Below are 25,700 nucleotides of genomic sequence, written 5' to 3'. Positions count from 1 at the left end.
ACAGATTTGTAGTGCGTTTGGTCTTGGATGGTGCACGAAGTTTTGTCGAGGTAGCTTGTGTATTTATTTCCTAAATGGGAGATATTAGGGTCGATCTTAGACTTGGTTCAAGTCTGTGATTTGTGAATGTTTGAGTGGAGTGAACGGAATGATTTGTATTTTGCTTTCATGTGAAACGCGCGCGTGAGTGGACGCGATGAGTACGGTGAACGCGATGAGTGGAGTGAACGCTATACAGCGGAGTTTCACCCGGAATCACAGACTTGGCTTTCTTGCAGGGTTTGCGTTGCTATAAATTATTCATGAGATGACGTTTTCTTTACTCATATATTATTCATAAGATGACATCACTAAATTTTACACATTGGGAGGAGTTACCAATTGACCCAAACGAGACGTGCATAAAACTCACATGGCGTTGTTGACAAAATGTCGAGTGCGATCACTCCCACAAAAGTCAGCACGACCTCTGTTCTATCACCGAAAACGCGTGAAAATATGTGTTGTTTGTGGGGCCCATGTTACAAAATGCGAAAATCGTGGCCGGTTATTCAAGGATGGAAAAAGACACCGTCCTTACAGTTGGAGCCTGTTCTCATACGTGCCCGAAGCGATGGAAATCAAAACAATGTGGAGCGACTTCGTATGTCAGTGATTTTCCGCTGCCGGTTGGTGTGCAGACGAACACATCTTTTCCCTCAATGTAACTCTCAACAAGCTTTCTTTGGTAATCTCGCATGATTAGCGGTGGTCGACCGATCAGTTGTAAAACGCGGTGGATGTACGAACTTGATGCTATTATTCGCCCAGATATAAAACGTACTCGATGTCTAGCTTTGCACGGAGATGACAACAAAATTTTTAATGCATGCAGAGGTTTATTAGCAAGCGTTCTTCTTATTGGACAGAATAACGGCGGGGGCTGTCAATCATTTTGTATTTGCTCTACGTCACTGTGTACACAGTCCGTCTCACCGCCTGTACTTTGCAAGAAGTCCAAGTCGGTGAATCCGGCAGAAACTAACTCACTACTGCGCAGACTCAAACGTGACGCATTCAATCGCTGGGAAAACCTGGCGTGAGCTGCCAAATTCCGGATAGGTTTGTACGAAATAGGAGAGACACAAGAGAAACTATTATAAATGATTTTATTTTTTAAAATTCACCGACTTGAACCAAGTCTAGGTCGATCTAAAAGAAGGCCGAAAAATGTTATCTAAGCGAGCTGAACTCCAATGCGAATGGTTGGATAATTTGGAGGATGTCTAGACTGATCTCGTCTCATTAAGATTATTTGGCGGTCAGTATTGAATTTCAACTGCGTCACAAGTTTGCGTCGAACGGTCAACGAACGATATTTTAGAAATCTGGAGACATGGCACATCGCAGTTTTATTTTAGTATTTTATATTTTACAAAAGATGTAAGAAGCAATGATTTTGTTGAAAATTCTGAAAAAATATAGGAAGATTTGATCGCGAACACACTTTCACTTGGGGGTCAACTAGCCCTGCGTACGATGCTGTGTGTTCCGCTACAGCTAACCGCCCCGCTCACCACAGCCCTGCAAAGACCCGTACGTTGGGTCGGTGACTTCAAATCCATTTTGGGACTTGACGTAAAAAGCCAAATTACTGCCGAAATTCAGCGTTCTTGGGCCCAAGTCGTATCCCAGCCTACCTCAGCTACTCGATCGCTTCCGAAAATGACAGTCTTTTATTCACTTCTCGTAAATAACCGTCGATGTCGGCAACTCTCTCGCTGGCCCTGCGTACGATGCTGTGTGTTTTATGCTAGCACATAGCATCGTACGCAGGGCTAGGGGTCAACATGGGGTCGCAGCCATGTTGCCTCAAACTTATTTCTGTCTGCACTCAAAACTCAAAATGTCGCATATGAACCTGAAAATCGATGTAATTTTGTCAAACTTCGGCGAAATTTCAGCCTATAGACAAAATTTCATCTAGGTAAGGTAAATTTACTGAAATTTGATCGACAAATAATCCTGAGCTTGAACGTGACAGCTCGCCTTCCGGGAAGTCATGCATCCGGCCAGCTGCCCATATGGCCGGGTGCATGAGATTGTTTTCAAGCGACGGCGGAAGACCGTACGGGGCTCTGGATATGAACCTACCGCCGGTGTAGCTGTAATAACTGTTGCGTTGTTTTTAATCACCACGGACGAAGTCCGAGGGGACTTATAGGTTTGGTCATGTCCGTGCGTCCGTTCACGCCTAGTACCCAACCCCATACAGATGCACGTCGATTTGTTTCACAATGCTTTCAAATTTGGCCGTGTTAGAGGACTTTTTAGTTTACACCTCCATAGACTCCCATGTATAAGGCAGTTCTCCATAGATTCGCATGTATGATGCCAAGAAAAATAAAAATTTAGTTTCTCATCGTATTCATATTGCCTAAAGGATGCAGTGACACAGTTTTTTTGTCCCACGGATAAAGTCCAGGGGGCTTATAGATTGGCTCACATCCGTCCGTGAGTCCATCAGTGAGTCCATCGGTTCACGCAGATATCTCAGACATTTTGACAAAATATCATGTGACCTTGGTGACCTTTGACCTCAATATACATTATTGTCCATAACTCAGTAACCACAAGTGCTAAACCTTTCATATTTGGTATGATGGGACACCTTATGACGCCACATATTGTACCCATTAATTATGTGCATATCTAATTATGAGCGAGCCAATAGAGCAAGAGGTCTGATTTCTGGTATATAGGGATAAGTTAACAATATAATTTGTTTGACAAAACTTCACGTGACCTCAATGACCTTTGACCTCAAATATACATATTTGTCCACAACTCAGTAACCACAAGTGCTACATCCTTCATATTTGGTATGATAAGACACCTTATGACACCACATATTGTACCTCATTAATTATGCGCATATATAATTTTGAGCGCGCCAATAGAGCTAGAGGTCTGATTTTTGGTATGTAGGAATAACTTAGCAATACAATTATTTTGACAAAATGTCACGTGACCTCGATGACCTTTGACCTCAAATATATATATTTGTCCACAACTCAGTAACCACAAGTGCTACACCCTTCATAAATGGTATGATGGGACACCTTATGACACCACATATTGTACCTCATTAATTATGCGCATATCTAATTCTGAGCAAGCCAATAGAGCTGGATGTCCGATTTTTGGTATATAGGGATAACTATAGGGTAGAAATCTAAATATGCCCATCTAAATATTAGACATCTACCATCGAGAACAAAAGAAATTTGCTGTAATTTGAATATTTAAGGAGTTTAAGCAATTCCCGCTATAAATAAAGAAACCCTGCCTCAAACTCCACAAAAGTTGCTAGACATATTTTGCCGTTGTCAAGCCATTGCTTCGTTTAATAACCAGTTTAATAACCATTACTCTATCACGGCCCAAGTACTCATTGCCTTCAGCAATACTGCTTGTTTGAATTGATTTCACTTATCACTACATCACACATTTTCTGTCAAGTTGACGAGTAATTTGCTTGTTGTTCTGTGCTACATAGAAACAAACGCGATGGACTGCAAAGTCACCGATCCTTCTTTTCATAGTAACACACAACTCCGTTTGGCGCAGTGACACGTTACAAAATTATTTTGCGTTCGTTGGCGCAATGTTGCGTATTGTACCACAGATTACGCCGATAACTGAAAGCCATGGAAAAGCAGATATGTCTGTGGTGGAGTTTGCTGCGTCTATGCTGGTCACCTCCGCCAGGATTACACTAAACTACGAGCGCTTCTTAGACAATAGTTTGCCTTCACAAGTCTCTCTTTAGAACATTTCTGTGGTGCAGAGCTTTTTGAGTCACTGTGGCTGAAATGAACAAAGCGTCAATCAACAAAGTCAAAGGAGAGAATTTGAGGAAGATTGAACATAAAATAAAAACATCATATCAATAGGGCCGTAGTAATCAAGGGGTGTCCCAAAAATTATGCTATTTGCCCTTATAGGACGACTGTTCTCGAGGCATTGGCGTTAAAGATTGGTTGTAGTATGATCCTCTGTCTGACATTCGCAGGCTATCCTGTTACACTTGTCGACATCAGAGTGGTTGTTGTGGACTTTCAATGACCCCTTTTGCGGTTTCTTCCTTTCTTGATGCTGTTTCCGTTTCTGCAGTAAATGCTATACACATACGGGTATGTCGCGGTATTCAGGTATCACTTGAGGCCTCTAATGGAAGGTACCATTCATGTGTACGGGACAGCCTGTCCAAAAGATTTTGAAAATAGTAAGGAACGTATCCACTGCTCCGGGTACTTTTTCAAGTGCGCAAATATTTCTCAAATACAATATTTGGTATGTGGCAAAAGCAACTACAAATACACGGCTCGCCGACACGACTCGTCTGACTTGGATTTTGCTTGCAAATGTAGCCTTTACATTCTGATCAAAACTATGTCTGAGGATCATTGAAGTGAACAAAACTTATAGGTGATCTATGAAAGGCGAACTTGACCATGACTTGTTATCAGTTTGGAAGATATCCGCTATCAAAACTACTGTCTAATGATCATTGAAATGAACATAACTCATTGACGACCTATGAAAAGTGAACTTGACCGTGACTCTCTATCAGTTTTATCTGATAAACCCTACAGGTCATACTACTGCTGAAGATTGTAACACGATATATGCTGATATTTGTGTTCCGTACTAACCGGAAATTGAATCGTCAAAACTATCACAAGTCTTGTCGCGCCCTATTGTGTCGCCAATACTTACAAAATGCCATCTTTTGGGAGCGGCCACCCCTATAGAAAAAACGGCACGATCTACCTTGCCACACCTGATCGCTACCCTCCAACGATGATCTTGGCATACACAGGGGACAGTAGTTGTCGATGGGATTTTCAAGTGGAGATCGGCCAAGTACATAAGATAATACTCTGACACTACCTCTTAGCTTAATCCCTTGTCATTCAAGACATAACGGTAGTCTCAAGACGCAAAAATGTGCGTGTGTCCCTCTTTTTAAGTTTTATCACAAAATTTCAGCAACAGTAACTTGCAGATAAAGGTCACGTTGTTATATTTGACATACAATAACCCAATCAAAGTGGAAAGCTAGCTTAAGTCTCCAAATCCCTTCAGGTGCCCCTCCAAGCATACTCTTAATATTTTCAATTCCCCGTCAATTTTCCCGCCCCTCTCAAGAGGTACTTGTGAATGCAGCTGGGAAAGTGCTTCCAGTTTTAAAAAGAGACATATTTTTACCATTGTCAGTACTAAGCCAGACGAAATAAATCTATGGTGATTAATAAGTTGGTCTAGCATCCACGTGTCGCGACATTACACCATCACTAACAAAGTGTTTTGGTCGTTTCACAGGATCTACGATTTCCACTGAAATGCTTGGTACTTATCATGCAAGACTTTCTTCAATAGCAGCTCTTGATTACAGTTCATTCGACCTGTCTGAGATATTTATGTTGCAAGGATTGCCTCTACCGCTCGTTTGAAAATCCTATTATTAGTGTAATCCAACCCTTACTTTTACAAAAGCTTTGGTAGCTTTCGTGAAGTTTCATGTTCCTTTTCATTTCTTTACAAAGGCGTTGGATTGCAAAGTAGAATCAACAAGGTAGTAAAAAATTTGCAATTAATATGGGTAAACATGGTCTATGATTTCTAAGAAAGAGCTTCGAGTCAAACTTTCCAGTATTGATGGTCACTTGTGTGAAGTTTAATATTTCATTTCCTTTATTAGTGAGAGCGGCAGCATTGTGACCTTTAATCTTCACAGATCGAACTGCAATATCAGTATCGGTCAACAGGATTTATGGTTTTGTATTTTGTTCATGTTAAACTTTCCAGACATTTCTTTCATAAAAGTGTTCCACGTTAAACGTTTAAAACTCTTCGGTGGGGGACGCCTTGTACTTTCCCTGTCGTCGAAATGGTTCGTACAAGTATCACAAGCTGTGTAATGTAATCAAGCTATTCAACGGGTTTTATGTGAAACAAAGTTTAGTAGACGAGCGACTGCAATCTCAGTGTAGCATGTCTAATGCGTCTAGGGTGTATTGCGTAAATAAGAAAATGGAATTGCAACGGACGATTATATTGGCTACTGCAATTGCTGGCTGCAATGTTGTGACCTCCATATCAACCAACCAAATCGTGCGTACTACACACGTTTGCCCTCATAAGCTTAATTCATAAGGCCGACACACAGAGGAGGAAGCGATCGCAAGGTCAAACTTCGCGGTACGATCTCGGGTTTTTAAAGCGCGCCAAGGAACAAGGGAAGGATAATTACGGGGGTTTAAACTTTTGTCGAAGGCAATGTCTTGATTTGTTTCTCAAGAAAAAACTTCCCACTTGATTACAGTTCGAATTTTTGTCGGCCGACGTGCGTTGCACTGCCATAGGCTTCAATGTATGTATATAACCAGCTGGATGTACCATATACACTGCTTTTCGGGCTATCAACGTCAATAGAACTTTGCCGTGATTGTGTTAAAATACGAGCGGACCTCTGAACTCACTTCAAAAACGATGTCATTTAAATCCATATGTGAGTTTCTTAACAGAACACATTTTTATATCCCATATCAAGGTTCTTACTTTGTACAACCATATCGTGAAAATTATCATTTTTTCCTCCCTAGTGGCATTAACGTTCTTCATTTACCGATTTCATACCCTACATCAGGATTCTTAATGTAAAAACATAGTATAACAATGGAAAATTTCTCGTTTTCTGTGTTTTAGAATATCACAGTGCATTGTCCGGGATGGCATCAACAGAGTACTTTTCCCCTTTACCTGAAAATTAGGGGGGGGGGGAGATCTCATCAGTACATGCGTTCTACTTGTATCTCTAAGGTGTGACTGTCAACATTTCGGGGGGCGGTTCCCTGGACAAAATACTTAGAGTACAGGCATGTCAACAGAGAGTGAGTATCCCCAACCCCTGGCGTCCAGATGAAACACTATATAATATCATCTAAAATATCAACCTTAAATCATTAATAATAATGCATTATTATAGTTTAACTCCTTAAAACATAGAGGTTCATAACATACGATTTTCATACTTTACATCAAGGTTCCAAATTTTATCGTCTTTAATTATGGCTTATTATATTTAACCTCCAAGGAAAATGGCATTTATGATATGAATACAAATTGTCGTGGAACACTGCTGACAATAATCCTAAAAATACTAAAATTTCGAGTAAACTGTGAGCTGTTAAAAGTGAATTTTTTATTGATTTTCAGGGGCATCCAGCCTTCGGCCGGGAGGGGGTGACCCTTCCCCACAGTAAGTGAGGCTACCCACAATTCTCCATGATCCGTACACACGGAGATCACTCACTGAATTGAAGCAAATTTCTTCTGTACACAGAACAACTCGGTCCATATTTCAAAATTCTGGGACCATAGTTCTGATAATCATAATTTTCTGATTTCTCACTGTGAATAATGATAAGATCAACCCCTTTTCCGCAGAGGAGATAACAATTTTGTAATTTTGTCGACATAGTTTTTTGACAGCCATATGCAATATTTTCAAGGAAACTAAGGGAATAAGTAGCATCTGTGTTGGCAAAAGACAGGGTATTGATTTTTTTGAATGTTTGTAACAAAGGAAATTAACATGTCTGAGACCATCTTAGTTGCTGATAACTTTACCTTGACAAGTGTACAATTTTGGCACCTTCAAACATCGAACTCTTATTCAATTTACTCCTGAATTTTAAACATGATCAATAATTTTGGAACATAGTTTTAACCAATAATCCTTAAATTAAATTCTAAGTTTCAAATTGTTCAGAAACTGATAAAATTGAAGAAGCCTTCAGTAAATAATGTCTGAGCACACAAATCAAGGGGAATTGTGGGTAGTCTCACTTACTGTGTTCCCCCGGCGTGCAGCCATGGCAGCTGCAACGTAGCTCCAAGCCGCCTACTTTTTCATTTTGGCCCTCTACTTCAAAACTTAGTGAAACCCCTGAATGACCGTCGTCTTGCTTAATAAAATTACGAACAGCAAGTACAATGCGCGCCTTATGCACGTGCAAATGTTTGCCTGTATATCAAAATGGCACATTAAAATAAAACAAATACATTGAACTCAAAGTGATAAAACTCCTTTCACATTGCGTACTGAAAAGTCGAGCACAACTCTTATTTTGTGAGTTGTATCAGCTGTTATTTTAAATAAGACATCGATGACAGAATTTGACAACAGCTTGAGTACTTGAGTTTTAATGCATAAGTACAGGCATAATAGTGTCATTTAAAACGTCTTGAGTAATTCAAAGAGCGGTAAACAGGGTTCAAAAGTTTCTATCTGGTGTTTCATACTAAACACTCTCTGCTTTTCTTCAATGCAACCCCAACTCACTGATCATTTGATCGCACATACATATTTGTCACAGTGATACCAGAGTTGACTATATCGCGCGCCTTTGGAATACCCAGGCGGGTTTAAGCCGTTTCTATTCTTTGCAATAGTGGGGTCTTTTGTGTGAAGTTTCACGTTTCGTTTCCTTCTTTGTAAGGGCGGCAGCATTGTGGAGAAGAGTCATATTACAACTGAAATGTTCATTATTTAGCTTTGGGCATAAAAAGCTATGGTTTGTAAGTGCTTACGTTCGAACTTTCCAGTGAAAGAAACCGGATCTAAGATTTCCAACGAAGTACTTCATACTAAAACACTTCAGACATGTCTTGAAAAGACGCAGTAGATAGCCAATCGTTTGATGTACAAGTGGGCATACACCACGAGTTGAAAATACCCGGTTTGTCTAATATGATACCCATCTTAACAAAGCTTGTGCCTTTTGCTTAAAATTCCACTTTAGATTTCCTTTCCTTTATTTTAAAGGGCGGCAGCATTGCACAGAAGAATCAACTTACAGGTCACACGTCCGGTAATTAGTGTAGGTAAATAGGTTCTATGGTTTCTTAAAAAGTGCAACATGTCCATTTAACACTGTCTGAGCTCTTCGTTATAGAAACCATTCACCAAAACTGACGTCTAAAATCCCACACTAAGTATTTTGCTAGGGCGCATTAAACCACCTGTTGATTTGAGGGAACGATAGAGACTTAAAATGTCAAGGGTATGTTAGAGGGCACTTTGGAAGGGTTTGGTACTTGAACAAAACTGTCTTTGATTGATATGAAATATGTGTTGGGTTGTCAATTTTAAGCTATAAAGTTTTGCTAATTTTTGGGTGGTTGTGTTTTGTGTATCCACTGCAGTTTCTTGTTCTACTCCCTGAAACGTGATAAAAAGTCCAGCACAGCCATATGTATACAGTCAGCATTGTTACTGTTAAAAATTGAATTCAAATCCGAACGAGAATTCATTTGTCATCAACAAAAATGATTACGGTCTTTACACTTGCATGTACAGAATATTTGCCAAACAAAAGTTTTTGTTTATTCTAGCATGAACAATACACAGAACAAAACATACTTGATCGGCTAAAAGGTACACCTAATGTCCTTCATACAAATATGTTAATTGTGTCCAGTTTTCATGACAGGGTGTGGAAGACATTAGCAAGTGTTAGGGCGCCATATTTCAGTTTGACCAACAATATGCAAGTATCATTCGTTTATAATGATTCGAAATGAAAACAGAAGAAATTCAAATACTTTTAAATTAGGAAAGAAGTGTATAAAAATGATTTTAAGAATTTAATTTTCTGTTATTCCAGTGACCCATGGATACTTTAGCTTTTTTACTTACAATGATAAATGAAGTAATTTGTTCATTGCAAACACTATAATTTTGAGACTTTTTCATTTTTCCGGTACATGTATCATTTTAAAAATTAGAATTAGCACTATTTTAGCGATATGCACCGATGCTTTCAAATTGACAAGATGTTTCATGCAGTTATGTAATTTGTCAGTCTGTCTGTCTGCCTGTAAGAGTATTTATATGTTTGTGTTTCCCTCTCTTTGCCTCTTTCTTTTTCCCCACTATCCATATTCCTCTACAGTGAGTAATCACCCAAATCAAATTCCTTTTTATGGACGACAACAGTACCGGAAACAGTATCAAAATGTTATTTTTGTGACCACATTTCAAGCTGTGATGCTATACAGAAGGCAGGCAGTTGACCAAGCTTCTTATCATATGCTAATCACTCTAAATCGTTGAAACAAATTTTAATTTTCATCACCAATACTCTGAGTAAGGGACGACAGACGCGCTCTAAACCTTATTTGTGTATATATTGCCAAATCAGGTCGCGGCACATGTCTACTCGCATTATACTTCAATACTTAACTTTAATTTTCCAGATTACGCTAGCTATTGATGATATAGTGTGCAAGGTAATTTTGCAATACTTGTTGCAGGTTAGGGCATTACTTTCAACTTTAACCGAGTGGCATCCAGAGTGGGTAGAGTATTTCATGACATAAACAACACTAAATTCAGTGACCTTTCGACACTGTCCGATGAATAAGCAACATGTACCTATACATCATGTCATTTTTTTCACTCTTTACGACACAGCTCATTTTCAACAACAGTTGGGCAAATACAGGCACGTCACGAGGCAGTTTAAGTCTGTGCAGTGGTAGAGTACTTCAGGGCAGCCTTGTATAGTTAATGTAAAGACACGGCCATGATCAGAATTTCTCACAGTTTGCAATACTAAAGATCCAAGTCTTTCAAGAAAAATACTGACGAATCATTTTGATTGATAACTATGTCATAACAAGCGACCTAGCGGCCGATATAGCTCCGCTGTGTTTATGTAGAGAATAACTATTTTTTACACATGTTGGTTAGAAGGTGGAAATCTTTGTTAGCTCAATGCATAGGCCAGAAAAAAGTGGCTAAAATAAGCTGCAAAAATACACAATTGAAGATTTCATCATACTTTGAATATATCACATCGGATCATCCCTAAGAACATGTCAACCAAAGCTATCTGATGAGTAGTTTTTTGAGAATACAATTTTCTGACCAAAGATGGCAACAATTGCCGCGAAAAATGAAATTGCAGATTTCATCATAATTTCGAGAGATCAAATTTAGTTCATAACTTCATTTATAGAAACCTGTATACCAAATTTCAAAGCTGTTAGACCAGTACTTTTTTTGAGAACACATTTTTTGACCAAAAATGGGAAAAATTGCCCCAAAAATTCAAATTGCAGATTCCATCATTATTTTTTTAATAAATATCATTTAGTTCATCTATAGAAACCTGTATACCAAATTTCAAAGCTATCGGATGAGTAGTTTTGGAAATACACGTTTTGACCAAAAATGGCAAAAATTGCCCCCAAAATACAAAATTACAGATTTCATCAGAAATTCATTATATATTAATGAACTCATCTGTAGAAATCTGTATACCAAATTTCAAAGCTATCAGACCACTAATTTTTGAGAATCACATTTTTTGACCAAAATGGCAAAAATTGCCCCAATTACAAAATTGCAGATTTCATCATAATTTCAACATATGTCATTAAGGTGATCTGTAAAAACTAGTATACCAAATTGCAAAGCTATCAGATGAGTAGTTTTGGAAATACACATTTTTTGACCAAAATTGCAAAAATTGCCCCAAAAATTCAAATTGCAGATTTCATCATTATTTTTTAATAAATATCATTTAGTTCATCTATAGAAACCTGTAACTAAATTTCAAAGCTATCGAATGAGTAGTTTTGGAAATACACGTTTTGACCAAAAATGGCAAAAATTGCCCCCCAAAATACAAAATTACAGATTTCATCAGAAATTCATTATATATTACTGAACTCATCTGTAGAAACCTGTATACCAAATTTCAAAGCTATCAGACCACTAATTTTTGAGAAACACATTTTTTGACCAAAAATGGCAAAAATTGCAGATTTCATCATAATTTCCACACATATCATTAAGGTGATCTGTAAAAACCTGTATACCAAATTGCAAAGCTATCAGATGAGTAGTTTTGGAAATACACATTTTTTGACCAAAACTGGCAAAAAATTGCCCCCAAAATACAAAATTGCAGATTTCATCATAATTTCAATAAATATCATTTAGTTTATCTGTAGAAACCTGTATACTAAATTTCAAAGCTATCAGATGAATAGTTTTGGAAATACACATTTTTTGACCAAAAATGGCAAAATTGCCCCAAAAATACAAAATTACAGATTTGATCAGAAATTCAATATATATTACTCAGTTCATCTATAGAAACGTGTATACCAAATTTCAAAACTATTAGACCAGTACTTTTTGAGAAATACTTTTTTGACCAAAAATGGCAAAAATTGCCTTAAAAATGCAACTTTGCATATTTCTGCACAATTTGAAGAAATCTGAATAAATCATCGCTAGGGACATATGTACCAAATATCAAAGCTATCTGACTGTAGTTTTGAAGAAGAAGATTTTTAAAGATTTTTTTACCAAAAATGACAAAAATTGCCTTAAAAATACAAATATGCAAATTTCACCACGATTTGAATAAATCTGACTGAAGTCACCCTAAGTAAACTGCATATCAAATTTCAAAGCAATCAGACAAGCGGTTTCAGAGAAGAAGATTTTTTTACCAAAAACTCCAAAAAAGCCCCCAAAATACAAATATGCAAATTTCACCACGATTTGAACAAACTTAAGTGAGGTCACCCCAAGTGAACTGCATATAAAATTTCAAAGTAATTGGACTTGCAGTTTCAGAGGAGAAGGCAATTGTTGACGGACGACGACGACAGACGACGACGGACGACGGACGACGACGGAAAATCAACCTATTTGATAAGCTCCGCGTCGCTGACAGCGGAGCTAAAAAGGGGGTGCTTCAGAATGCTAGAACAATGTTTTTGAAATTCATTCAAAGTACAATGAAGGACCAGATTTGCTACTGTACACAACACTTGAAATCAATGCTCTTTTCAGTCGGTAGTCTATGTCATCCTATTCCCTAGGCACACTTAGTTTTCTTTCCTTGTTTACATTGACACATGGCGTTGTCCTTATATCAACATCAGCCTATTATATTAGTTGTTATTACGTTTATTTAGTTGCTACGTGCAACAACTTGGCTAGGTTATTGAGCCACCCTTTTAAGGGTGCCGATTTTGTTGAGCTGTTTTGACGGTGATATCTTAACCAGGTGAGTGGTTGCAGTACGTTGTGAGTTCGGATTCGATCGAACATCTAGTGAATGTTATTACCTAAGTTGATAGCTCGGCTGATTGACAGAATTGCCCTCGAGGCTGTCTTTCGCCCAGTAAAGCGATGTATTCATCGCTCCCAGACTGATAAAATTTGTGTGCGATGTGTGATAGCGATCGGAGTGCGAGTGCTTCACGATCTCTACAGCACGTGGAGTTGTCGCAGTCAGAATAAATGTATCAGCTTGGCTCAGTTATAAAAACACAGTTTTTTCAGATTGGGGATTTGGTCGAGCAGTTTGGACTCTGCTGTTAGCTACATGACTAGGCAGCGTACGTTGTGAGTTCGAATTCGATGGAAAATTTATTTAATGTTCTATGATCTCCCTTCCCTATTACTTCATCGTCCATCTCATTTCTTTTTCCATCTCTGTTTGTCACTCACTCTATTTGTGTTTTTGTCATATTATTTCCGCTTCTGTGTTTGCATCTACTCCTCACTAAGCCTAACTCTTAAGGTTGAACGCGCCTAAGGGACAGATAACCGGGATTCCAAATTTTATCAATTCTATTCTGATCTACTACTTGTTTGGAACTCATTGTATTGCTCTTGGTGTGAGAAAACCTCACCGTCATGGTTTTCCAAAAATCGAAAATATTATTTTTCCAATAGAGTTAACACATGGAAGGCGGCCATTTTTAAAAATTAAATGTCTGTAAATCTTGGCTAATTTGTTTACTTAGTACCAAAATTTGCAAGGTGGCCCCTGACTTTTATTCTTGATTTTGAAAGAGAATGGTTAAAGCAAAAGTCCGAGTCTTTCACTTTCGAGGCACATACCACCTTAATTGTCTGGCTGACTGACTTGCTGTCCGTAAGACTAGCTGACTATCTGATATGTTTGTGTATCCCTCCCTTTGCCTCTTTCTCTTTGTCGCCGACTATTCGTAGAACTCTACAATATTAATAATACAAATCACTTGTCAAGAACGAAATCAATCGGAACGTACAAATAGTGCAAGTATAGGGATTTAATAAGGAATATGATTATTTATAAGTTCATCAAAAATAAAGGAAAATATCAATTTCATGTACTAGTACTAGGAATTCTATTTCTTACTAATCTCCATTGTTATGAGTGCTGTGCTACAAATGGACAGAAGTTGACTAAGCTTGTAATTATTTGCAGATCACACAAAATCGGATTGAACGTATTTTAATGTTGTTTGCCACTACTCCGGTGATAAGAGTAAGGGAGAACAGGCGCGCCTCAATGCTAATCGCGCATAAATTGCCTAATTAGGTCGCGGTACATATATAACCGTCTTGTACTTCACCAAATGCCTTTATTGTTTTAAAATTACATTCTTGGTAATATAGTTTGTAATGTGACTTTGAAATACTTGTTGAAGGTTAAACAGTGGTTTGAACTTTAACCGAGTTGAATCCAAGGCAACTGACAGCTTGGTGAAATTACAATAACGCCAAGAGTCTCTCATGACATAAACAACGATAAATTCTGTGACCTTTCTGCACGAGTAAGCATCGTGTCCCTATACATCATGTTGTTTTTTATACTTTACGGTACAGCTCATTCTGACCACCTGTTAGGCAAGAACAGGCTCATCTCTAAATGGTTTACCTGATTGTTGTCTTGGAGATGCCAATCAGAAATGTTTTTCATGTTCTAAAAGTACTCGCCCAGGGCGGATAACGCTCATCAATAATCCTAAGCCAAGTCCTTACCAAGGACTAATTACATTGTCAAAAACCTGAGGTCAGTCCAGAAAATTGTGGCATAAAGGTTTTGAGTTTGTTAAAAATTAAGAGTGGCCTAACTGTGTTTTAATTGTCTGTCTGTCTGTCTGTCTGTCTGTCAGTCAGTCTATCTTCTGTTTATGCGGTGTCTTTCTGACTGACTATATGTATGTGTATCCCCGTTTGTCTCTTTTTCGACTATTCGTATTCCTTTATATTGATTAATCATACGAGTCATTTGTCAGAACCTACAAAAAGAAAAAGTGTGGCGAATTCCATTAGAGTAAGATTAATGAGAATCGTAATAATTTTATCAAGAATCGGGGAAAATATCAGTCCATGTGAACTCCTTGACATATTTTAATTATAACATAAAAGGTCACAAACTGCATTGTTTATATGTTACAGCATTGGGAATTTTCTTTTTGTGGCTACTTTTAAAGGTGTGATGCTATACCGAAGGCAAGTATTTGACCAAGCTTGTAATTAAGAGCAGATCACTCTAAACCGATGAAGCGTATTTTAATTTTTGTTACCTCTACTTCATTGATATAAATAAGGGAGAACCGACGCGTTCTAAACCAAAGTCCCGAAAGACATATTGCCTAATCGAGTCGTAACTCATGTCTTGCCGCCTTGCACTTCATACATGGCTATAATTTTCCAGATTACGCTGTTAGTGATGTAGTGTGTGAGGTTACTTTGCATTACTTGGAGCAGGTTACGGCAGTACTTTCAACTTTAGCCGAGTAGTAGTCAAGGCTTCCGACTTCTTGGTGAAATTACGATCACTACATGTGTTTTTGAAGAAAGAAAAACCACTGAATTTTGTGATCTTTCGACACTATCCGCACGAGTAAGCATCGTGTACCTGCATGTCATGTCATGTCTTTACTCTTTACGGTACAGCTCATTCTGACCACCTGTTCGGCAAGAACAGGCTCATCTCTTAAGGTTCATTTAACAAATCAAATGGTTTATCTGATTGTTGGAGTTTTAGATGCCAATCAGAAACGTTTATCATGTTCTAAAAGTACTCGCCCAGGGCTGATAACGCTCATCAATAATCTCCTGAGAGATCCTGAACAACGATAAGTTTTATTGTCACAAACTTGAGGTCAATTAAGAAAACGCTGACTTAAAGGTTTGAATTTGATAAGGATTGGAGCGCCCTGCAGAAACCGGTTGATTGCAATGAAAATCTAAAAAAACTAAAAAAGAATACTATTTCAGCATCGTCCTGCCATATGTCGAGAAAGCGTATTAATAAATAGAAAGAAACGATCATGATATTGGTGCCAGTATAGTATTCCGTGTCTTCATTTTTCCATTAATTTGTTTTAACTTCAACAAACATCCACATCTATACGAGATCAATTAGACATCCACAGTGCATATTTATAGCAGTATGGGAAAGTTTTCGTCTTTTTAATCATTTGCATAAAATATATTGTCCTGATATTACGAAAAGAAAGAAACGACAGCAGTGGCCAGAAAGGAGGTAATGTTAATTATTATGGCATCACGGACGACACCTTGAGCTTTTTCAATGTAGGCATGTGATATCAGCGACTTTGGGCATTCAAGGGTTATTCCTGGTTCACGCAGCTAATCATTTTTTAAGTCGAAAGTACTGGAAATGTGATGTGGCTATTAATAACTCTTGAAAGTAATCTGGTTTGTCTATAAATTGAGATTCCTGTTGCTTGAAAATGTTCGGCTGTTGGTCAGGTATACCGTCAAAATGCATCCCTGCCACATTTTATCGCTTTAAAATCAAACAAAGGGCGCCCATTTCTCGTCATAGATGCGTCATGAAACGACAAAACCTCACAAAAATTATCCTATACAGCAATAACTCATTTGGTTTTCTTCAAGTTTTGTCGTCCGTCGCGAAACTCATATGTTCATAATTTGAGGATAATAAACCATGTTTATAGAATTAGTTTGTTTCTGTACATTTTTCGTTGTCGGTCTTTACATCTTCGTATAAAATGTCTCACAGTCTAGCTATCCTGTATTTCAGCTCCCTTTGTGGGAAAGGCTAATATTACTCTACTTTTAAATGAGTGGGTACTATAAATGTGTTTTGGATGGCAAACACTAGCTTAGCGACTGGATGATAACAAAACATCCACTCAATATCTGGTTGTCTAGAAGAAGTGCCCTCCACCGTGTGCTTGTCACATTTCAACTTCAGAATAAAAAAATAAACTTAGTTTCAGCACGTTACCCATCGGTATCTGTCAAACTTCACCATAGTCTAGACACTGTGTTTACCTGTCATTGAATCTTTAGTCATTAAAAGGCAATGGGAGACTTTTAGTTTCAAAGTGTGGGCGTGGGAATTTGGCAAGCTTTTGGCACGACACACTATGGCATGGAAAAAACACTGAAAAAAGCGTGCTCACAGTTGGGTTGTTTGAAGTGATCCCGTGTATTGATTTCTTGTCAACTCAAAAATTTGAAAAAACATCGTCTCAGCACGTAACCCGTAAGCCCCTGCCAACGTTCATTGTGTAAATCCAATATTTATTATTTAAAAAGGATTAGATCCTGCATCAAGTGATCATGACTCACACAACAAGTGTTTGATACATTTGAAAAACGCCCATTAATATGTTCTTCTTGGGATTACAAAATTGTCGGCAGCTCTAAAATTGGCGCCAACAATTCGGTTGCCATGCAAGACAAATTTTGTATTTCAACTTCGCCTTCGTCGAAACCATAATGTGATAGCGCCTGCGATGCATATTTATCATATAGTCTGCAAGTGTATCTATTAATGCCAATTTTTCCATATTTGTTGAAAACGCAAAACTCTGTACGAGAGATCTATCAACTCCGACAAATCACGACGAAAAGCGTCGGCTCTTTACAAGTGATTATGATGGATGTGACTCTCTTAACACGCCATGAAAAGTGACATTAAAAGAATGGTACTACCAGGGACCGAAGCCTCCTTTCCGGCAAATAAATTACTCTTCGTTTGGAAAAAAAAAAAAAAAAAAACAAAAAAAAAAAAAAAAAAAAAAAAAAAACGGATAAAAAAAAGAAATGCTTGGGCACTTGCCAAACCTGGGCAAAAAATGTTATGAGGACGGAAATGACAAGCTTTGTTTTTCTCGTTCTCGGTGTTTTCTCCCTAGGTCAGAGTTTTCTCGTTAGAATAATATAGCCAGCTTTCTCAATTTGAAATTTTGCAAACGACAGACAAAATCCATTAAAGGTGTATTTCCTTTGTCGTGTATTTTATTTTGAACAATTTATGAGCGACGTAGGAGCGTTACAAGGTCTTCGCCCGGGACCCTTGTACTCATACTTCTAGGATATTAATGCGATGAGACAGTAAAGTAGAAGATCCTGTAAAATCATGATCATTTCATAAACATTATCGTTGGCCATTGAACTCACAACAAGTGTTCACTTTGCCACGTAATATCGCTCCTTGTCATTTGACAAAAAGAGGGAACAGTCGATACAACCTTAATATTACCGAGGAAATTTCTAAAACCACAACCATACCAAAATGTCGTATTCTAAAAGTTGCTATTTCTTTGTTTGTAATTTCTCGTCGCTGTGGACTATTTCTTCAAGTTGCTGTGGCAGCAGGTTTTCGACCAAGTAGTGGCCTAGCGATGTATGACTCACACTGTCAAGGGGTCAACTATCATATTTGGCATGGGTTCATACCTATGGAAACATACTACCTCATAAACGTAAGTTATATTCTCGCTCAATGTGCTCAATAAATGCTGCACAGTGATAATTTATATGCAGAGAGAGAGAGAGAGAGAGAGAGAGAGAGAGAGAGAGAGAGAGAGAGAGAGAGAGAGAGAGAGAGAGTGTGTGTGTGTGTGTGTCTGTGTGTCTGTGTGTCTGTTCTGCAAGCGCTCTGAAAGGACGCAAAGATGGAAGGATACATGTCTGCAGACGTAGAGAGAACCACAAAGTAATCGTAAAAATCTCCATGACGACATGAAAAGAATATAAGAAAGACAACGTCTTTGAACGGGCTGAGATCAGATATCTGAGGGACTAGAATGGAAAAATTCATGAAACTATTCCTGAGAACAAATCTTAAAGGGTAGTTTAAAGGAAATCATGAAAGTGTCTGTAAGGGAATACTCAAATTGGATTTAAAAGGCTGGCACTAGCCCTCTGTGTTTTCTAGCAACGCGATGCCTTTGATAGGCCACTGAGAAAAGGTCACAGAAGCAGTAGGTTTAGTGACCTTATTTCTTTTCAATATTCACATACGGAAGAAAAAAGTTAAAGCCTCTCCTTCAGCTTGTCTCCGGTTTCCAGACATCGGCGAAACAAATATTTATTTAGTTAATACTCAAGGACACTTTCTCTCTAGCCTGCCGCTATTGTCACGGTGCACGTAGTGCTCATCAATGTGTCGTGATAGAAAATCGGCTGAACACAGCAAATAATGCGAAAGTAAACTTTCCCTGGTTAATTCATTGCTCTGGAGTCACGCGGAGGTCACTGTGCACTTCATTGCAAAATACTCGTCACGTCAAATATAGGGAGAGACCGCATTCTAATTTGTCTTATTGTTGAAAGCGCATTTCATGTATTTTTTTATCTTGCTTAGGCTTTATTCGTTTTTCTCAGTCCTCCAGTGAAGCCTGTATTATTTTTCATAAGCGGTGATGCGCTACTTCGTCAGAAATATGTTTCGTTTATGCGGCAACAAGACTAATGATGCTTCTGAGTACAGTCCGTCTACAGGAACAAGGGGTGCACGCTAATTGCAAATTTAATAGACACTTGTCAAATGGGCGACAGTCGCTATGCGTTTCAGAAGTCTGTCTGCTGTGTACTCCCCACCTTGTCTCTCAGCCTCCCAGGCTCGCGTTGTTGACAGTATTGCTGACATCTTACCGTTCGGCTAGGAACAGGTACTATACATCTCGGAGATTTTAATTTTAAACTTGATTTTCATTTTATGGTGATAGTAAACATAGGGGTTTGTCACCCCGTAAATTTCAATCGGAATGCAAATTTGTCAAATGTACTGAGATAAAACGGTAGCCCCTTTTGTCATGTTGAAAAGAAAGACATCGAGAATTTATTTTTATACACAAGTTGAAAATGGTTCAACAAGTGTTATCAGCAGTAAAGAATTGAAAGATTTTAAGTCTCAAAATTTCCCTAAAAATTACAAACGGTGAAGTGTACTTCATAATTCCAATAAATATTTACAATCACGTTATAAATGCAATCATCGCAAGTGTGTCTTTAAACGAAACATCAGAGCAGATGTTAACGTACAAATCATGCACACACGCTTACATCCATGTCACCATTTCCACGGGGTACTCACCCTAAACAATATATTACGATTAATGAGTGAATTCCTCACAAAGAGATGTTAATCGGGTCATTTCACTAGACTATTAGTGATCTGCAACGGGGCTACGACCAAAGCGGCCTGTCGGAGTTCGTTCTGGTGTAAACTTCTGAGGGGCATTTTAAAGCCCTTTGTGTAACCATAGGCCCTCGAGAAAAAGAGAAAACTTTTTTAGATAGAGTTAACCCAGGGACGGCGGCCATGTTGAATTTCAGATATCGCCAAATCGTTGGTTATTTGCTTTTCTAGTTGCAAAATTTGCACGATGATCCCCCATTTTTATTTTTGCTTTTGAAAGAGAATGGATGAAATAATCCCAGAGGAAAGTTTGAGCAAAAAGTTTAAGTCTTTATTTTTCGTGGCGCATACTACCTTAAAGACAGAATGATTGTTGACGGCATTCAGAGACAATTACTTTGGTAGACGGACATATGTTGAAATGTTCTCACAACAATCACATATATATAACAATATTTCCCGTTTTAATTTATAACAATAATTCCCGTTTTACTTTTCCGCCTCTCTTTGTCGCTCACTCTACTTGTCTATTTGTCATATTATTTCTGTCTTTGTATTTACCTCTAATGCTCCCTAAGTCTGTTTTAATTGTTTGCATTTTGCTGTCTCTCCACCTATCTGTCTGCCTGTCAGTTGTTTCTATATGTTTTTGTATCCCCTTTGCTTCTTTCTCTTTGTCTGCAACTATTCATATTCCTGTATAATGAGTTATCACTCAAATCACTACGGACGACATAAATCTGAACGTTAGTATAGCGAATCCCGTAATTAATAAAATTGTTGATCCCATATTAAGTTTAACAAGAATCAAGGAAAAAATCACTTTATGTAAATTAATTGGCGTATTTTGATTACAAAATGAAATGATAAGAAGTGAATTCTAATGTAACAGTACCGGGGAATTTTATTTTGTAACTACTTTTAAAGGTGCGATGCTATACCGAATGAAAGTTTTTGACCAATTTCTAATCATGTGCTAATCACCATAAATCATGAAACAAATTTCAAATTTCATTATCAATGGTCTGAGTAAGGGAGGACGGCGCGCTCTAAACCTAATTTGAGTATACATTGCCTAATCAGGTCGTGGCACATGTCTACTAGCCTTTTACTTCAATACTTAAGTTTAACTTTCCAGATTACGCCATTGATGAAATAGTGTGCAAGGAGACGGCAGAACATTCAACTTTAACCTAGTTGTATCCTAGGCTACAGACTGTTTGTTGACATTACGATAACTTCAGCGTTTGATGACAAAAACAACACTAGATCCAGTGAGCTTTCGACACTGCCTGGATGAATAAGCATCATGTAGCTATACACCATGTCAATTTTTCACTCTTTACGACACAGCTCATTTTCAACAACAGTTGGGCAAGTACAGGCGCGCCACGAGGCACAGTTTAAGTCTGTGCAATGGTACAGTACTTCAGGGCAGCCTTGTATAGTTAATGTTAAGACACGGCCATGATCTGAATTTCTCACAGTTTACAATAATAAAGATCCAAGTCTTTCAAGAAAACACTGACGAATCATTTTAATTAATAAGTATGTCATAAAATGTGACGTGCTTCAGAATGCTACGATATTTTTTTTAATTTATTGGAAGTACAATGAAAGACCAGATTTGTCACTATACAAAACATTTAAAGTCAATGCTCTTTTTCAGTCTGTAGTCTATGTCAGTGCTATCCCCTAGGCACACTTGGTTCTCTTTCCTTCTACATTTGACACATGGCATTGTCCTTATATCAACATCAGCCTACTTTATTAGATTATTATTACGTTTATTTAGTTGTTACGTTATTCCAACAACTTAGCTAGGTTATTGAGCCTCCCTTTTTAATTGTGTCGATTTTGCTGAGCTCTTTTGATGGTGATATCTTAAACAGTTGACTAAGAGCAGTACGTGGTGAGTTCGGATTCGATCGAAGATCCAGTGAATGTTATTGCCTAGGTTGATAGCTCTGCTGATTGACAGAATTGTCCCCGGGGCTGTCTTTGACCCAGTAAAGCGACGTATTCATTCCTCTCATACTGATAAAGTTTGTTTGCGATGTGTGATAGAGAGTATGGGAGTGCGAGTGCTTCACGATCTCTACAGCACGTGGAGATGTCGCAGTCAGAATAAAATGTATCAGCTTGGCTCGGTTATTAAACAACAGTTTTTTTAAGGTTTGGATTTGGTTGGGCGGTTTGGATTCTGCTGTCAGCTATATGACTAGGCAGCGTATGTCGTGAATTCGAATTCGATCGAAAATTTATTGAATGATCTCTCTTCCCTATCACTTCATCGTCCATCTTTTCCATCTCTGTTTGTCACTCACTTTATTTGTGTTTTGTGATATTATTTCCGCTTCTGTGTTTGCATCTACTGCTCACTAAGCCTGCCTCTTAAGGCCGAACGCGCCCCGGTGACAGATAATCGGACTTCCAAATTTTATAAATTCTTTTCTGATCTACTACTTGTTGGGAACTCATTGTATTGCTCTTGGTGTAAGAAAACTTCACCGTCATAGTTTTCTAAAAATCGAAAATGTTATTTTTTCCCATGGAGATAACACAAGGATTGCGGCCATTTTGAAACTAGATGTCTGTAAATCTTGGGTAATTTGTTTACCTAGTACCAAAATTTGCAAGGTGACCCCAGATTTTTATTCTTGATTTTGAAAGAGAATGGTTGAAGCAAAAGTTAAAGTCTTTCACTTTTGAAGCACATATCACCTTAATTGCCTGGCTTGCTGGCTGGCTGTCCGTCAGACAAGCTGACTAATTAAAAAATTTTTGCATCCCTCCCTTCGCCTCTTTCTCTTTGTCGCCGACTATTCGTATTACTCTTGAATTATTAATAACGCAAGTCAAATCACTTGTCAAGAACGAAATAAAACGGAACGTACAAATAGTACAAATGTAGCGAATTTAATAAAAAATAGAATTATTTATACCCGTAATAATTTCATCAAAAATCTAGGAAAATATAAGTTTTACGTAATAGTACTAGGAATTGTTTAAGCGTGTTATTAATGTAATTTTAAGCATGTTGTGCTGTCAAAGTCCAGTAATTGACCAAGCTTGTAACTATTTACAGATCACATTAAATCGATGGAACGGTATTTTAATGTTGTTTGCCACTACTCCGGTGATATGAGTAAGGGAGAACAAACGCGCCTTAATGCTAAGTCGCGCATACGTTGTTTAATTAGGTCGCGGTACATATCTACCCGTCTTGTACTTCAATAAATGCCTTAATTGCTTTAAAATTACATTCTTTGTGATACAGTTTGTAAGGTGACTTTGAAACACGTGTTGCAGGTTACAACAGTGGTTTGAACTTTAACCGAGATAAAATCCAAGGCTACTGACAGCTTGGTGAAATTACGATGACTTCAAGAGTCTCTCACGACATAAACAACAATAAATTCTCTGACCTTTCGACACTATCCGCACGAGTAAGCATCGTGTCCCTTTACATCATGTCATTTGTTTTTTACTCTTTACGGTACAGCTCATTCTGACCTTCTGTTAGACAAGAACAGGCTCATCTCTATTTAAGGTTCATTTAACAAGTTAAATGGTTTACCTGATTGTTGGAGTTTGAGATGCCCATCAGAAACGTTTTTCATGTTCTAAAAGTACTCGCCCAGGGCGAATAATGCTCATCAAAAATCTCCTGTGAGATCTTGAAGAACGATAAGTTATATTGTCACAAATTTGAGGCCAATTAAGAAAAACGCTGACTTAAAGGTTTGATTTTTTTAAGAATTGGAGCAGTGTGCAGACCCCTGTTGATCGCAATGAATATCTAAAAACGCTACAAGAGAATACTATTTCAGCATCGTCCTACCATATGTCGAGAAAGCGTATTAATAAATAGAAAGAAACGTGCATGATAGTGGTGCAGTTAAGTATTCTATGTCTTCAATTTCCATTTAGTGAACCTCAAAAAACATTCAATTCTTTATGAGATCGATTAGACATTCAAAGTGCATACTTATAGAAGTAAGGGAAAGCGTGTGCCTGTTTAACCATTTGCATAAAATATATTTTCTCGGTGTTACGCTTCGTCAGAAAGAGACGGCAGTAGTGGCCAGAAAGGAAGTAAAGATTGCGGCAAATGTGGCCTGTAAAACGCAATGTCTACACATATTTGTCATCTTGAATGTTCTCTTATGAACTGACTATAATCCTTTCTTTTTCTTGCTTTCCACATAAAACCATATAACTAATTGCTAATTTTGAAAATAAGTTTATAGGTGATGAAACTACACAAAAAGTGCAGACAAACAAGGCATCCTCTAATATTATCAAGATTGGCCATTCATGTGAACGCCCCTGTTCACTCAAAGTGACTTAGTATTTTAACACGGTCATAACACAGCATATTTTACACAAGATCACTTTTTTGCAAAAGTTACATCAATATTCACATTCATTTCTTGACCCTAAATTGAACAGTATGGCTTTGTAGTTCACCTTTTAGCATGACAGGCAGCTAAATTGAAAATTACAATTTGAATTATTTTAGCAACACGCTTTGATGCTCTGAAAATGTGCTTCAGGCCATTTTTAACTTTGTTCATGGTACTGTAATTCACGGCAGCCTCGCTGTGTCATAATGTTATAGTTGACGGAAAGACATTGCCATGCTTTGGATTTCTCGAAGTTTACAGTGCTACAGATCTTAGCCAATGAAATAAAGGCTGACCAATCATTTGATTGATAAGTTTGTGACCACCTTTAAACGTGCGATGCTACACGATGCTACACGACAATATAAATTATCATTCTTCAGGATTTTGCAGAAGATTATTGATGAGCATTATTCTCCCTGGGAGAGAACTTTCAGAGCATTGGAAACGTTTCTGAGGGGCATCTCAAACTTTGTCGACAACGTATTTAACATGCTAAATTAACCTTAAAAAGTGATGAGTCTGTTCTTGTCTTACTGTTGTTTAGAATGATCTGTATCTTAAAGAGTGAAAAATTGGCATGATGTATAGATACATGATGCTTACTCGTGTGGATAGTGTCAAGAGGTCACATAATTTAGTGTTGTTTATGTCATCAAAAATCTTTATAGTGATCAACCAAGCAGTCGGTAGCCTTGGATACCACTCGGTTAAAGTTGGAAGTACTGTCGTAATCTGCAACTGGTATTGCAAAGTCACTGTACATACCACATCATTAATAATGTAATCTGGAATATTATAGCTATGTATTCAAGTACAAGGCGGGAAGAACTGTATCTCGCGATCTAAGTTGGCAATATATACGCGAATTATGTTCAGAAGGTTTAGAACCCGTCTGTTCTTTCGTTATCATAGCACTGGATTAGTAGTTACGAACATTAAAATAACTTTCATCGGTTCAGAATAATCAGCACATAATTACAACTTGGTCAAATACCCTTGGTTTCAG

The 25,700-nt window shown here is 37.9% G+C and overlaps 1 protein-coding gene across 1 annotated transcript in view; it reads left to right on the top strand.

Moving 5' to 3' along the window:
* The first annotated feature begins 5,042 nt into the window (after positions 1 to 5,042).
* The window catches only part of LOC139123931 (uncharacterized), a 200,337-nt gene continuing 179,679 nt past the window's right edge, over positions 5,043 to 25,700 (top strand). The window contains exon 1 of the mRNA XM_070690080.1: positions 5,043 to 5,050. The gene's annotated coding sequence lies outside the window, so the exon portion shown is untranslated. The remainder of the gene's footprint in view (positions 5,051 to 25,700) is intronic.

The sequence above is a fragment of the Ptychodera flava genome, assembly GCF_041260155.1.
Source record: "Ptychodera flava strain L36383 chromosome 23 unlocalized genomic scaffold, AS_Pfla_20210202 Scaffold_23__1_contigs__length_28996876_pilon, whole genome shotgun sequence".
Lineage (NCBI taxonomy): Eukaryota > Metazoa > Hemichordata > Enteropneusta > Ptychoderidae > Ptychodera > Ptychodera flava.
The sequence above is the reverse complement of the archived record's forward strand: the minus strand, read 5'-3'. Positions and strand labels throughout refer to the sequence as shown.